We start from the raw sequence: 14,154 nt of genomic DNA, 5'->3' as shown, positions 1-14,154 counted from the left end.
CTCAAGCCTTTAGGTCCAGCTCCCACTTTTCAGGGAAAACAGAGACAGTGGAACATGTTGAGCTGCACCAGGAATATGCAACCAGCAAAATCCAGATTGTGGAAACTTCATAAGACAGCTGGCCTGGGCTTCTTCAATAGATAAATTGTATGAAGAGAAAAAGGGTAGAGGGAAAACTCATAGGTTAAAATAGCTTAAAAAACATATCTCTTTTTTTTTTAATGGGAAATTATCATGATGTTTAAACACACCTAATTGGATTATAGATGTCATGGTTAATTTTGGAGGAAGGGATAAGGCCGTGATTGAGATGGAGCACATGGAAGGCTTCTGAGATGGCTGATAAAATTCTGTTTCTTGGTTAAAAGGATGCATGCCTTATAATAATTCACTAAGCTCTACATTTATGTGGTTTCCGAGGTCTGACCTTTATTTCATAATAAAACGTTAAAAAAATTAGAGGTAAAATGTTGCAGTTTTATGTGCATGTGCTTTAGGCTCTGCTCCCAATGTGACAGTTAAGGAGCCAGTTACTGTGGTACTTCAGAATCGTCACGCTTGGAGGGTTGTGGGAAGATGCCAGAGTAGGAAGCTCCAGGAATCAGCCCCTCCATCAAACCAACTATTAAGCTGGCAGAGGAACTGTCTGAATTGACTATTTTAAAACTCCAGAGTCTAATAGAACACTGTGCAGCCTCCAAGGAAAGCCAGGAGGAAGAGGCTGCTAAATTGTGGTCAATTTCACTATCCATGCAGTGTCTACCTTCGTCCATCCTCTAGCCTTGCAGCAGGCAGCGGTGAAGTCCTCATTCCGTCCTTGTGCAGCTTTCTGATGCCAGGGTGGGATATAAAGACTAGTGCCCCAAGAGCCAGGGGTGATCCCTACCTTTGTCCAGCTGCTTCAGATCCCTGGGGCTCTGGCTATGAAGGTGACCACTGTTCCAACCCACCACTTTGCCAACACAGACAAAACAGGAGAAGAGCCTTAAAGACGGTACCTCTCTTCAGAATGATAGAAAGCAGTTAAAGGGCTACATTCACTGGGCAAGTACCAAATCAAGACACAGCTTCAAAGAGGCGTAAGAGAGACTCCTGGAACCCTTGCTATCCCCTCCCTCACCCTATCCCCAGGGCAGTGTGGAGCTGGCCAGCATTCTCTTTGTGCATCCCTGGCAGCCACTCAGCTGCGAAAGACTGACCTAGGACATTTCTCTCTGGCTCATCACCCCTCCCAGAATTTGCCTTCCAGGCAAAAAGAGCTTCGGACAGGGAAAGCTGTGTAAGAAACAATTGAGTTGGGCGGCTTGGGGCAAAGGCTTACCTGATTTAAGTCCTGTGCAGGAGAAGTCAGGAGAGAGAAAGGGGCCTTCAAATTCCCATAAGGAGGGAAACTCCAACAGCCATTAGCAAGCAAAAGCCTAGAACAAGACACAGGCTCAGAAAAGACGGGGAGAACTCAGCACTTTGCATTCACCTTGGCCTGGCTGTCTTGAAAGGAGGGCTGAATTCTGAAGGAGACCACTAACCAATACAAGGCCTATTTGCAAAGACTGTGAATGGTGTTTTTTGTTTGTTTGTCTGTTTATTGTTTTGCAATGGTTTTTGGTTTCTTTTTTGGAGGGTGGTTTGTTAGTTCCTGGCACGCAAAGAAAAATCTATCATATCACTAGTTGAATATAAGCTCAAGAAATAGACAGGTCAGGGACTAAATCCCAGAGTTAATGTTTTAAAATATTGAAATGTACATTGTGCAACAAAACACTGCCAAGACAAACAAAGAAACAGGAAATGATGGCCCATCCAAAGGAACAAAGCAAAAATTCAGAAACCATTGATGAAGAAAACCAATGTGGACATACCAGACAAAAACTTTAAAGAGATAATCCTTAGTATGCTCAAGGAAATTAAGGAAAATACAGAGAAAGAACTAAAGGGTATCAGAGGGAAAATGAATGAACAATATGAGAATCTCAATAACAAGATAGAAATTAAAAAAAAAAAACTAAACAGAACTATTTAAGTTGAAGACCACAATAACTGAAATGAAAATTTCCCAGGAATGTTTCAACAGCAAATTGGAGCTGGCAGAAGAAAGAATCAGTGAACTTGAAGACAAAACACTTGAAGTAAGTCAAGCTAAGGAGCAGAAGGAAAGAAGTTTTAGAAAAAGCAAAAAATAATCTTAGGGGTCTGTGGGACACCATCAAGCAACTAATGCATGCCTTATAGGAGTCTCAGAAAGAGAAGAAGGAGAGAAAGGAGCAGAAGGAATATCCAAATAAATAATAGCAGAAAACTTCCAAAACTTGACAAAAGACATAAATATGCACATCCAAGAATCCCAACACCAAACAGGATAAACTTGAAGAAAATATACTCAGACATATAGTGGTCAAATTGTCACATGCAAAAGGCATAGAGAGTTCAGAAAACTGCAAGATAAAAGCAACATTTTATGTACCAGGGAGTCCCAATTAGATTAAGTTCTGATTTCTCATTAGAAACCATGAAGACGAGAAGGCCTCTCTCTCACTAAGCTGACACAGCAAATGAACTCACTGTCCTCCCTCCTCTATGAGACATGACTCCCGGGGGTATAAATCTCCCTGGCAACATGGGACAGAAATGCTGGGATGAACCAGGACCTGGCATCAAGGGTTTGAGAAAACCTTCTCAACCAAAAGTGAAAAGAGAGAAATGAGACAAAATAAAGTATCAGTGACTGAGAGACTTCAAACAGAGTTGAGAGGTTATCCTGGAGGTTATTCTTATGCATTATAATGATATCCCCTTTTTAGTTTACGGTGTATTGGAGTGGCTGGAGGGAAGTACCTGAAACTGGAGCTGTGTCCCAGTAGCCTTGATTCTTGAAGATGATTGTATAATAATATAGCTTTTCCAGTGTGACTGTGTGATTGTGAAAACCTTGTGTCTGATGCTTCTTTTATCTAGGATATGGAGAGATGAGTTAAAAAAAATGGATAAAAAATAAACAAATAATAGGAGGAACAAAGATTAAAATAAATTGAGTAGATTGAAATGCTAGTGGTCAATGAGAGGGAGGGGTAAAGGGTATGATATGTGTGAGTTTTTTCTTTCTTTTTTATTTCTTTCACTGGGGTGAGGCAAATGTTAAAAAAAAATGATCATGATGAATACACAACTATGTGATGATATTGTGAGCCATTGATTGTAAACTATATATGGAATGTTTGTATGTTTGTTTAAGTTTTTACAATTAAAATAGTTTTAAAAAATGAGGGAGTAATTAAAACATTCCCAGATAAACAAAAGTTGAGGGATTTCATTACCAATACACATGCCCTACAAGCAATGCTAAAGGGAATTCTTCACACTTAGAGGAAGAGACACTAAACAGTGAATCGAAGCAGCATAAAGAAATAAAGAACTTCTGGTAAAGGTAAACATTTTTGTAATAATAAATGCTGTACTATGGTACTGTATTTTTTAGTAAGTAACTCCACTTCTTACTTCTCAGAGTTGCTAAAATGCAAATGCATAAATAGTATGCTAGATCTATGATTTTGGAAATACAAATCACAAAGATTTAATTTATAACAAGTACAGTAAAATAAGTGAAGTGGTGGACAGGTATAGGTACCCTGTATATGTACACTACTAAAGTCAAGTCAGTACCAAATAAAAAATGATTATTGTATATTTAGAAAGTTAAATTTTAATCCCATGGTAACACAAAGAAAATATATGAAAAATACATAAAGAAATGAAATCAAATAAATATGAAAGTAGATATTAATGGAAAAATTGAGGGTAAAAAATTTATAAAACTCATATAGAATAAATAGAAAAATGGCTGAAGAAAGTCTAGCATTATCAGTAATGACTTTAAGTGAATTAAAATCTTCAATCAAAAGGCAGAGACTGAATGGATAAAAAAGCACAACCTAACTATATGATGATTACAAGAGAGAAATGCAATTAAAAACTTTGTACACCAAAGGACTTTATCATGACAGTAAAAAACAACCTACTCAGTGGGAGAAAATATTTGGAAACCACATATCTGGTAAGGGTTCAATATCCAGAATATATAAAGAAATCCAACAGCTCCACAACAGAAAAACAACCCAATTAAACAATGGGCAAAAGACTTGGAGAGACATTTCTCCAAAAAAGATATACAAATGGCCAGAAAGCACACGAAAATATGTTCAACATTATTAGCCATTAGGGGAATGCAAATCAAAACCACAAAACATTTCACACCCACTAGAATGACTACTATTTTAAAAATGGAAAATAAGTGTTGGAGAGGATGTGGAGAAATGAGAACACTTATTGTTGGTGGGAACGTAAAATAGCACAGCAGCTGTGGAAAGCAGTTTGGTGGTTCCTCAGAAAGTTAAGTATACCATGTGACTTGGCAATCCCATTACAAGGTATATACCCAAAAGAATTAAAAGCAGGGACTGGAACAAATATTTGTACACCAATGTTCACGGTGGCATTATTCACAATTGCCAAAAGATGGAATCAACCCAAATGTCCATCAAGTGAAGAACGGATGAACAAAATACGCTATATACAGACAATAGAATATTATTATTCAACCACAGAAAAGAATGAAGTTCTAATACATATGACCATGTGGGTGAAACTTGAAGACATCTTTTTGAGTGAAATAAGCCAGACACAAAAAGACAAATATTATATGCTCTCGCTGATATGACATAATTAGAATGAGCAAATTCATAGAGTCAGAAACTAAGATGTGGGTTCCCAGGGGCCAGAGTGAGTACAGGGAATGGGGAGTTCATGTTTAAATTGTACAGAGTTTTTATTTGGGATGATGGACAGGTTTTGGTAATGGGTAGTGGTAATGGTCAGCACCACATTGTGAATGCAATTAATAGCAGTGAAACATATATTTGATTGTGGTTATAAGGGGAAATTTCAGATGGTATATATGTTACCAGAATAAAAGTTTTAAAAACACTCAGAGGATTATACAAAACAAACATTGATCTCTAAAGAAAGTGGTGGACTATAGCTAACAGTACAATTTTTATTATTATTATTTTAACCAAGAAAAGGACAAGGTTTACTGACATTTCATCCTTGGAGAAAGAGAGGGCACTACAGAAATCATGCCCTCTCTTCAAATTCTAAAGTACAGGCTGAAATGTGAGTGCTATGTGACTCTGCAGCGGGAAAGAGCTAGTGGAGGGACTTTCCAAGGCCTCCGACCCTGCAGTGGGGATGGTGATGAGGGGATCTGTTTGTTCACAGAGAAGCATGCTGACTTGCTGATTAGCTGGCCAGCAGGGCAGAAGCCAGCCCCCTCACGCCTGGCAGGTTTCAGAAAGCACAGGCCGATGACCCTAGATTCCATTGTGTCTAGGCAGCTTCCCAGGCTGGCCTTGCAGACCATTAGAAAATCCCAATGCAATTATAAAAATGTCTTTCCTGCCACAACAAATGTACCACACTAATACAAGTTGTTAGTAATAAGATGTTATGTAAGAACTCTTACATGCATTTTATCCATGTTTTTTTTGGTAAACCTACAACTTCCCTGATACAAAAATTTTTAATTAACCATAAAAAAAAATCATAAACCTTCCCACTTTGTCAGCTGCCTTTCTTTCTCACAAGCACTCCAGGAAGGAGATCTTAAGATGTAGCCCCACACAAGAAGGATAACAAAGGATTTGGAATCAGACAGTCTCTGGCTAAAGGCTGCTGTCTACACTTTCCACTTGGTGAATTCTATTTAATAGCTATGCAACTTGAGGCAATTCCTCCAGTCCCATGGAGCTTCAGTTTCCTCGTGGACCACATGGGAATAATGGATTGCTGCAAGGATTAGGTGAGTGGGTGCAATGGTGCACCGTAGATGCTCACGGGATGCTATTACTATAGTTCTCTTTATGAGTCAGAGAACAGGTTGGCCAGGTTCTTGGATCTGGAAAGTGTGTGTGATTCCCCTGCCATATTAGGTAGTCATTCTGATTATTCCCATATTTCATTTGAGCTCCAAACAGGGATCTCTTCTTTCTGCTGGTTGCCTTCCCAAGTAGGACACGTTTCAAGCAGGGGAGCATTAGGGCTTGAGTCTTGGGATCATGTGACCCTCCTTGGGGGGTCCTTCCATGGGGACCTTGCAGAGGGCATCAATCAGTCACCTTTTTGGAGACAAAGCTAATCACACAAGCTCCACCTTTCCCATCTGGGTTTCCGAGGTTGGGAAGCATGGACTCATCTGCGGGAAGCTTTCTGCCCCAGCTTCAGCCACTACTGCTGAACCACCAGGATTTGTCACACACTCCACCTCTCTAAAGACAAGTCTGGATGACATCCTCCCTCTCCAGGGGATTTTTGGTTATCACAACTTAGGAGATGCTACTAGCACCCAGAGGGTAGAGACAAAGGATGCCATGAAACATCCTACATTGCACAAGACAGTCTCCCATAGCACAGAATCACCCAGCCCCCAAACGTCAAGAGTGCTGAGGCTGAGAAAGCCTGTCTTAGATGGAAAGAGTAGGGTGGCTTGTGGCTTGTCCCTTCCAGGTTCTGCCCCAGGCATCCTTGCATGCATCGTTTACAGACAGAACACCTGAGGGTACAAGAGGTTAGGTGACTTCTCCAGAGTCTTCACATGTCCAAGAAATAATTTTCTGACTCTAAGACTCATTCTCTGTTAGAAAGCTGTATCCTCAAGAGTTCCTGATAATTGAAGCTTACAGTAAGCTTTTAAAATAAAACCTTCAAAGGATACTCTGAGCCACAAGAAAGAGGTTCTGGATTTCCCCTGCCTTTTGAGTTGCCCCTAACACAACCTTTCATGGCTCCTCATTCTCAACTCCAAGAGGATTCAGTCCAGCTCCTTAGCCAGGCATAAAAGCCCTTTCAAGTTCAAGCCCTGCTCACTTGTCCATCTCACATCAAAACCCTTTGCTTCACTCATGCTCTTCCTACGGCTCTCCCGCAGCTCACATTCTTTCTCATAGCCATGCCTTGGTTTGCTATTTTCCAACGGGACACCCATTCTGTCTTGAAATACCAGATAATCTTAGAGAAATAAAATGATGACTTTTTCAATCAGATACTTAGGTATTTACTTTAACATGTATGAGGAAAAAAGAATCTAGCAACCAACCCCCTTGTTTTAGCTTCCCAGCTTCTACAGCAAATATACAACTGTTTGGCTTAAGTAATGGGAATTTATTGGCTCAAGGTTTCAGAGGGTAGAAGGCTTGCTTCCTCCCAGGATCTGTACCTTCTGGCTGGTGGTCAATCTTTGCAGCTCCTTGGTTTTTCCATCACATGGCAATGCACATAGCAGCGTTTCCCCCTTTCTCTTCCGGGTTCCTTAACTTCCAATTTCTGCTCCCCCGGCTTATCCTTCTGAGTTCAATTTCTTTTGCTTATCAGGATTTCAGCCATATAAGATTAATGACAGCCCTCCTTCAGTTTCAGCACACTTTAGTACCAACTTCCGAGGTTCAATATAAATGGGTTCTTGCACACAGGCCAGAAGTTGGGACCTGAACATGCCTTTTATGGGGGACATGATTCAATTCCCAACACCTATGACACAGTGTTCTGTTATTATTATTTTTATTATGTTTCCCATTGTGGGTTGAACTGTGTCCCTGAAAAGATATGTTCAGTTACTAACTCCTTTTATCTATGACTGTGACCTTATTTGGAAACATGCGCTTTACAGATGTAATTAGTTAAGATGATTAGGATTGGGCTCTAATTCAATATTACTGACATCCTTATAAGAAGAAGTCAAGTCACAGACGCAGACAGACACAGCTGCAATCTTCCAGAGCCTTCCAATGGAGTATGGCCCTGCCAACACCTCAATATCAGACTTCTAGCTTCCAGATTTGTGGGAGAAGAAATAAATGTTCATGCTTTAAGCTGCCCAGTTTGTGATCATTTGTTACAGCATCCCTAGAAAATTAATATCTTTCCTTTTTTAAGCAAATGCATTTAAATTTCAAAAAACAGTCCGTTTAAAAATACTATGTAAATATTGTATAGGTGGCAGTCAGGTGTACAAAATATCATAAAGATGAGATGCTAAGACCTGAAGTGTATGTCTTTGCTCAAGCTGTTTCCTCCAGCTTGAGGCCCTTCTCCCTGCCTCTCCTCTCTACCTCTCAGGCTTGCCTCCGTGCCATCACGCTCCTTCCCTGACTTTTGCCTACTCATCCTGGAAGACACAGCTCAGGCTTTAATTCACCAAGAAGCCCTCTCCACCCTCCACCCTCACTTCCAGTCCAGGCTGGATCAAGTGTATCCTCTGTGAGTTCCTGGAGGTAGGACACATGGCTGAGAAAACGTGGATGGCAATCAGCCTAGCACAGAGCTGGACTTGTATAGGCTCAGAGGGGCTGCAGGTGCTGAGTTGGTAAGACACAAGGCCCTGCTTTTTACTGTGAGGTTGCAATCTCCACTCCAGCTGATGCCTAGAACCGAGCTCCTGTCCAGAACGGTGCTTTAGCCACAAGCCAGGGCATGAGGGCCATTCAGCTTCCTCTCTGCACACCAGCCTGGATTATACAGGCTGCTGCTGGGTGCCAGAGAGTCTCTGAATGTGGGACTGGGAGACCTGGTTTGGTTTGAGTTTGACCAAATCAATTTTTATTTTCTCTGATCTTCATGTGTAAAATGGGAGGAGGGGGTGGTTAGTACCCACCTCCCAAGGTTGTTGGAAGTTTTAATTTTAACCTGACCGTGCGGCCACAGAAGCACTTGGTAAGCTATAAAGCACTTTAGAAAGAGTGCAAGGGGTTGTTATTTTGAACTCGTAATAAGGCCAGGCTGGCGCTGTGGGGTTTTCAGCGCGATGCTGTGTAACCAGCCTAACCGGATTGCATGTTCATGCATCTGCACATACATGCACGTACACACGCACACACCCTGATTGCAGAACAGGGCTCTTAGGCCTCCTTCAGAAACTACGGGGTCCAGCAAACGCAAGCAGCTCAGAGAGGACCACTGGGGCTCTGCAGTTTAGAAGGGCAAAGCTTGAGAGGATGGATAGAGGATCAAAATCCAGAAATGGTTGCCCCCCCCTTCTGCTATTCAACAACACTTAATTCAGTGACTTCTTTGTGCTGGGTCCTGGCAACGTGGAAATAAAAGAGACTGGGTCTGCCCTCTGCAAGCATCCATTCTGGCAGGGAGGGCCAGCAATGTGAATAAGACACTCAGTGCCAGGGGACGAGGGAACCACCAAATCCTGGGAGGCATAGCTCACTGAAAGGCAAGTGAGAAGGAGGTGGTTTTAGGATGAAAGAAATGTAATACCACTTTATTAGTCATCCTATGAATGATTCACAGGAAAAATATAATGTCTTTATTTGCCAGAGATGTTTTCAAAATGCCTAAGTGTTTGGGGAGAGCAACTTCTGGGCAGTAAGAGGCACGACCAAGCCCAGTCCTCCTGGAGGGCTGGAGGTGGGTCTTGCACTTGCCTGCATCATCCCGCAGTGTTAGCAGTGTGCACCGCACAGTGACCAAGCCTGCTCAAAAATGCAACAGGGCAAATGTCAGGACACTCCGATGGCCCCTGACAATCAACACATGTCAACATGCAAGTCCTGTGCAGAGCACTGGGGATCAGAGGAGCACAGGAAGAGGACACTGGCTAAGAGGCAGGAAATCATACTGCAGTCACATGACACGGAGGGGTCACCGTGCAATGACACTAATGGGGTGCAATTAGGGAAGCTTGCCCAGAGAAAGGACATTTATGCCACAGATGCAACCAGTTCCTTTCCTATCAGCCATGGCCTCCTTGAAAGCACATCCTTGGGGCCCCCATCCGAAGCCCAGAAGAGCCAGGACCTGATTCCACATCTTCCCCCTCAACTTGGCATTCCTGGGTCTCGTGGTAAACAGCACCCTTTTAGGATGAGGCTGAACTGAAAATAATTAATACAAAGAAAAATTGAAGCTGCAGATGAAGAAGGTGTGGGAAAGGGAGCAGAGTGGTCTTGGGTCACCCCAAAAGGCAGGACAAGGACCAAAGGAGAATCAACTTGGGCATACTATTTTTTTACCTTTACACTCCTCTTCCAACCCTGAGTTCTTCTAGAGTGAGGGCCATTTCTTCTTAATCTCCAAATCCCTGGCATGAGATGGCTGTTGAAAGAATGAAAGATTGAACCAGTATCAAGAATGTATAAAAGCACCAGGGGAGAACATCCATATACTACAACGTTTTATTCTCTAGGGTTGCAGGGAGCTGTAAATTAGATCTTCCTCATTTAATAAATCTGAGCATTTCTCCTGGGCTCCTCCACATTTCCTTTTCTAAATAAATAATATTAGGAGGCAGTATATGATGCATACAAAAGATGTATGCACTGTATATAGAAATTAAGAAATACAATAAAAAATAAATACTCATCAACAATCACCAACACTGAGAGTTAGAACATATTTGTTCCATGGCACTCATCTGGGTGAGCCTTTCCAAGCTCATCCCCCTTCCTTCCTTACCCTCCACCCCCCATGACCACTGAAATTACTGCTCATTATACCGTTACTCTACTTTTAATGATTTCCCTTCAAATGTATGTATATGACAATAATCTATCTTGTTTTGCCTCTTTATTGTTTTTGCTTGCTTTTGGACTTGATAAAAAGGCATCACACTGTGTAATCTTGTACAGTTTGCTTTTTCCAATCATCTTGTTCTATGTTATTGCATGTAGCTCTCATTCATTTGTGTTTACCTCTTCAGAGTATTCCTTTGGGCAAATGGTCCATAATTATCATTATATCACTTGTCGATAGACATTATGCTTGTTTCCAGTTTTTAAACATTATTTACAATAATTTCGTGTTTGGGTGATTCTGCCCACAACCAGGTAGAGGGGAGAGGTGTGCCGTGTCACCGCACACAGAATCCTGCCTGGAGACTCTTTGTGTCTCGTGGTAAACAGCATCCTTTTAGGATGAGGCTGAACTGAAAATAATTAATACAAAGAAAAATTGAGGCTTCAGATGAAGAAGGGGTGGGAAAGGGAGCAGAGTGGTCTTGGGTGGCCCCAAGAGGCAGGACAAGGGCCAAAGGAGAATCAACTTGGGCATCATATCAAGAGGAGCTTTCTAACGAGTCAGTACTGCTCAGGCCTGAGGTGGGGGTGGGGTGTGTCCCTGGTCCTAGCGGGGTGTAAGCTGTCATTTGATGAGCACTGCACGGGGCCGTGTCAGCAGCCCAGAGGCAACATTAAATGACTCTGACCCATCTGGGTAGGTTTGGACCCTGCGCCTCCACCGAAGCCCAGGCCATTTGACTATAAGCCCTGAACCTACTGCTGCTCGGCTCCCAACTTTTAACCTTGCTGCTCAAGAGGTCAGAACGATAGTGTTTAATATTCACCATGCCACCATCACACCCCGGTCCTACTTCCCTCGTCCTGCAGGGCAGGCTGCTATCACCCATGACTCCTGAGTAGAGTACCCTCTGCTGCTTTTCCCATCCTGCCTCTAGAACTGCTCTCCACCATGAGGAATAGTGCAGGCTCCTGGAGGCAGGGGCTAAGTTCTTACTCACCCCTAGTCAGACCAAGTCAGGTCCTCCAAGAAGCAGATGCTGAGATGGGATTAAACATGTAGGGATTTTATTCTCTCTCTGTGAGAGGAAATGCAGGCACAGTGGGATGCCTGGGAATGAGAGAGGGAACTGAGTTGTCTCGAGTGGCCTCAAGGGAAATACAAGGATAGATGCAGTTCTGACCCCAAGTGAAGGAGAGAGGGAAGGAAGGTTGAGTGGAAGAATCTTAGACTTTCATGCAGTCCAGGGAAGTTCCAGCCAGGCTGTTAAAAAGCATCTTAAGTGCCAAGGTGGCTAAAAGCAAGGCACCACAGACTGACTGGCTTAAACAACAGAAAGTCTAATGTCTTACAGTTCTGGAGACCAGAAGTCAGAAAACAAGTGTTGATAAGGCTGTGCTTCCTCTTAAAAGGGAGCATCTTCAATGCCTCTCTGGCTTCTGGTGGGTGGCCAACCATCCATGGCATCCCTTGGCTTGCAGAGGCATCGCTCAACCTCTGCCTCTGTCACATGGCCAAATCTCTCATTCTCTCTCTTTTACCACGTCCAAATTTCCTCTCCTTATAAGGACAGGAGTCATATTAGATTAAGGGTGTACCCTAAACCAGTTTGGCTTCATCTTAACTAAGAACATATTCAAAGATCCGATTTCCTGGTAGTGTGACATTCAAAGGACTGATGGTTCATAACTGGCCCTGGCATCATGAGACATCAGTCCCACAATTAAGCCTAGCCCTGGCATTATGGCTAATTGACCAAAAAGGGGGAAAGAAATAGAGTTTCAATGGCTAAGATATTTCAGATCAAGTCAAGAGGTCATTCTGGAGGTTATTCTTATGCAAATTTCAGCCAGATATTGCAAACTGCCACAGTATGAACAAACCCAACCAACAGAATCCCTGGAAACCCTGAAAGATATCCTGGGCTCTATGAAATTTTATTTAAATTCATTTTTCAGAGACTTAAAACCTCCAGATTGTTTAAATGCCAGAGAAGTTCTGAAGCCCAGAATTACCAGACGCACCAAAAACAACAACCAGTTTCATTGTTTCATCCCTCTGCCCCTTAATAACATTGCCACTTTTCAGCCTTGAAGCAGTTACAAGAGTTGTCAGCCAGCTATCCCCCAAGATTGAGAGATAATTATCAAATGAGAAAGAGGAATTATAAATGAGAAATTAGAATTTAAGGGATGATTTTGGTCACTTAGTCATTATATAAATATCCCTTCTTGCTTTCTGGTATATAATTCAACTGCCCTGAAATCTGAAATGATTGTAAAAGCCCTTATTGTGTGACTTTGTGATTATAAGAGCTGTTGCTCCCTCTATCTGGTCATTTTCTTAAAGTAACTTGTACAGCAAAGACCCCAATGCTAATGAAGAATTTGAAGTCTGCCATTAAGAGTCCCAGCCCTTTACATTTGTAAATTGTGGGGGCCAGACTCTGCTATTGAAAAGATAACTTCTCCTTCCCCTCCCATTACATTTTCCTGTTGAAATGATAACACTGTCTCCTTTTCTGCTTAGAACATGCTATTTATCATCTCCCCTTGATAAGAGCCTCAAAAACCTTGAACGCCTAAACTTGGAGAGAAGATTTTGGACCAATAGGTCATCTGCTTTCCTCCTACCTGCATAGTAATAGACATTTTCTCTCTTGGAAAAAAGAAAAAAGAAAGAACTGATGGTTAGGACTCGGCCATCTCTTTTGGGGGACATAACTTCCTCTGTAACAGAGTTCTCAAACTGATGCCGTCTGTGAGAGTCCAGGATCTCCGAGGAATGGGGCTGCTGTAGTCTGCCTGCTCTGCTCAGTCATTGGCAGGAAGCTGTCCGTGGGGAGTGTAGCCAGTACCAGCACAGTGATGGATTTCAGAGCACCCGCTGGTGCCTTCCATTAGCCACACTCGCTGCGGTGGGAAACCTGCAGCTGTTTGTGACTGCTACCCTTCTGTGTTCCCCATGGATATTTAAGGTACCACAGGCTCGTTTTCTTTTGTGGCAACCTGCATATATTCAGAGCTAGTTAGCATACCTCTGGTACACAGTAAGTGCTCAACAATTAAACAAATGAATGCATTTCTATCTTCCGTGTAGCTCCTAAATGTTTCCCAAAAAGCATACGAATGATACTCTCTAAACATTTCACACTTTCATATCAGTGCAGAAAAGGACAGCTGTTTAACAATGACACACATTCTAGTTAAGGAGCCTTCATCTTTGGTCAGAAATTTGGAAGTGGTTTAGCCTTTATTCTGTGTAATGGAGACCATCACCAGGGGACCATCACCCAAATTCTGTCTTGTCTTGGAATTCAAATCCAGGCCTGTTGGATTCCTCCAGCTCGACAGCTTGCCTCCCTCTTTCCCAGTTCACCTCCACAAGCTGGGTATGTATCAAATGAGATGTGTGTGAGATGAGCCTCTCAATGGCAAACTCTCATGGAGGACTTTGCTGCTATGAAGAGCAGGGAAGCCCTAAGTTGACCCTGAACCCAGAGCCACTGGCATGGGTTGAATTGCACCCCCACCCCAGCCCCCAAAGATATGTTAAAGTCCTGGTATCTGTGAAGGTGACCTTATT

General features: G+C 42.5%; 1 long non-coding RNA gene across 2 annotated transcripts in view; it reads right to left on the bottom strand.

The window, feature by feature from the left end:
- LOC143667269 (uncharacterized) overlaps positions 1 to 14,154 on the bottom strand; it is a 71,747-nt gene that overhangs the window by 17,207 nt on the left and 40,386 nt on the right. For both annotated transcript variants that reach the window (XR_013167973.1, XR_013167971.1), the window contains exon 2: positions 10,068 to 10,149. This is a non-coding gene — a long non-coding RNA (uncharacterized LOC143667269). The remainder of the gene's footprint in view (positions 1 to 10,067; positions 10,150 to 14,154) is intronic.

This window comes from Tamandua tetradactyla, chromosome 2 (genome assembly GCF_023851605.1).
Source record: "Tamandua tetradactyla isolate mTamTet1 chromosome 2, mTamTet1.pri, whole genome shotgun sequence".
NCBI classification, from domain to species: Eukaryota; Metazoa; Chordata; class Mammalia; order Pilosa; family Myrmecophagidae; genus Tamandua; species Tamandua tetradactyla.
This window is presented reverse-complemented; position numbering and strand designations above follow the sequence as displayed.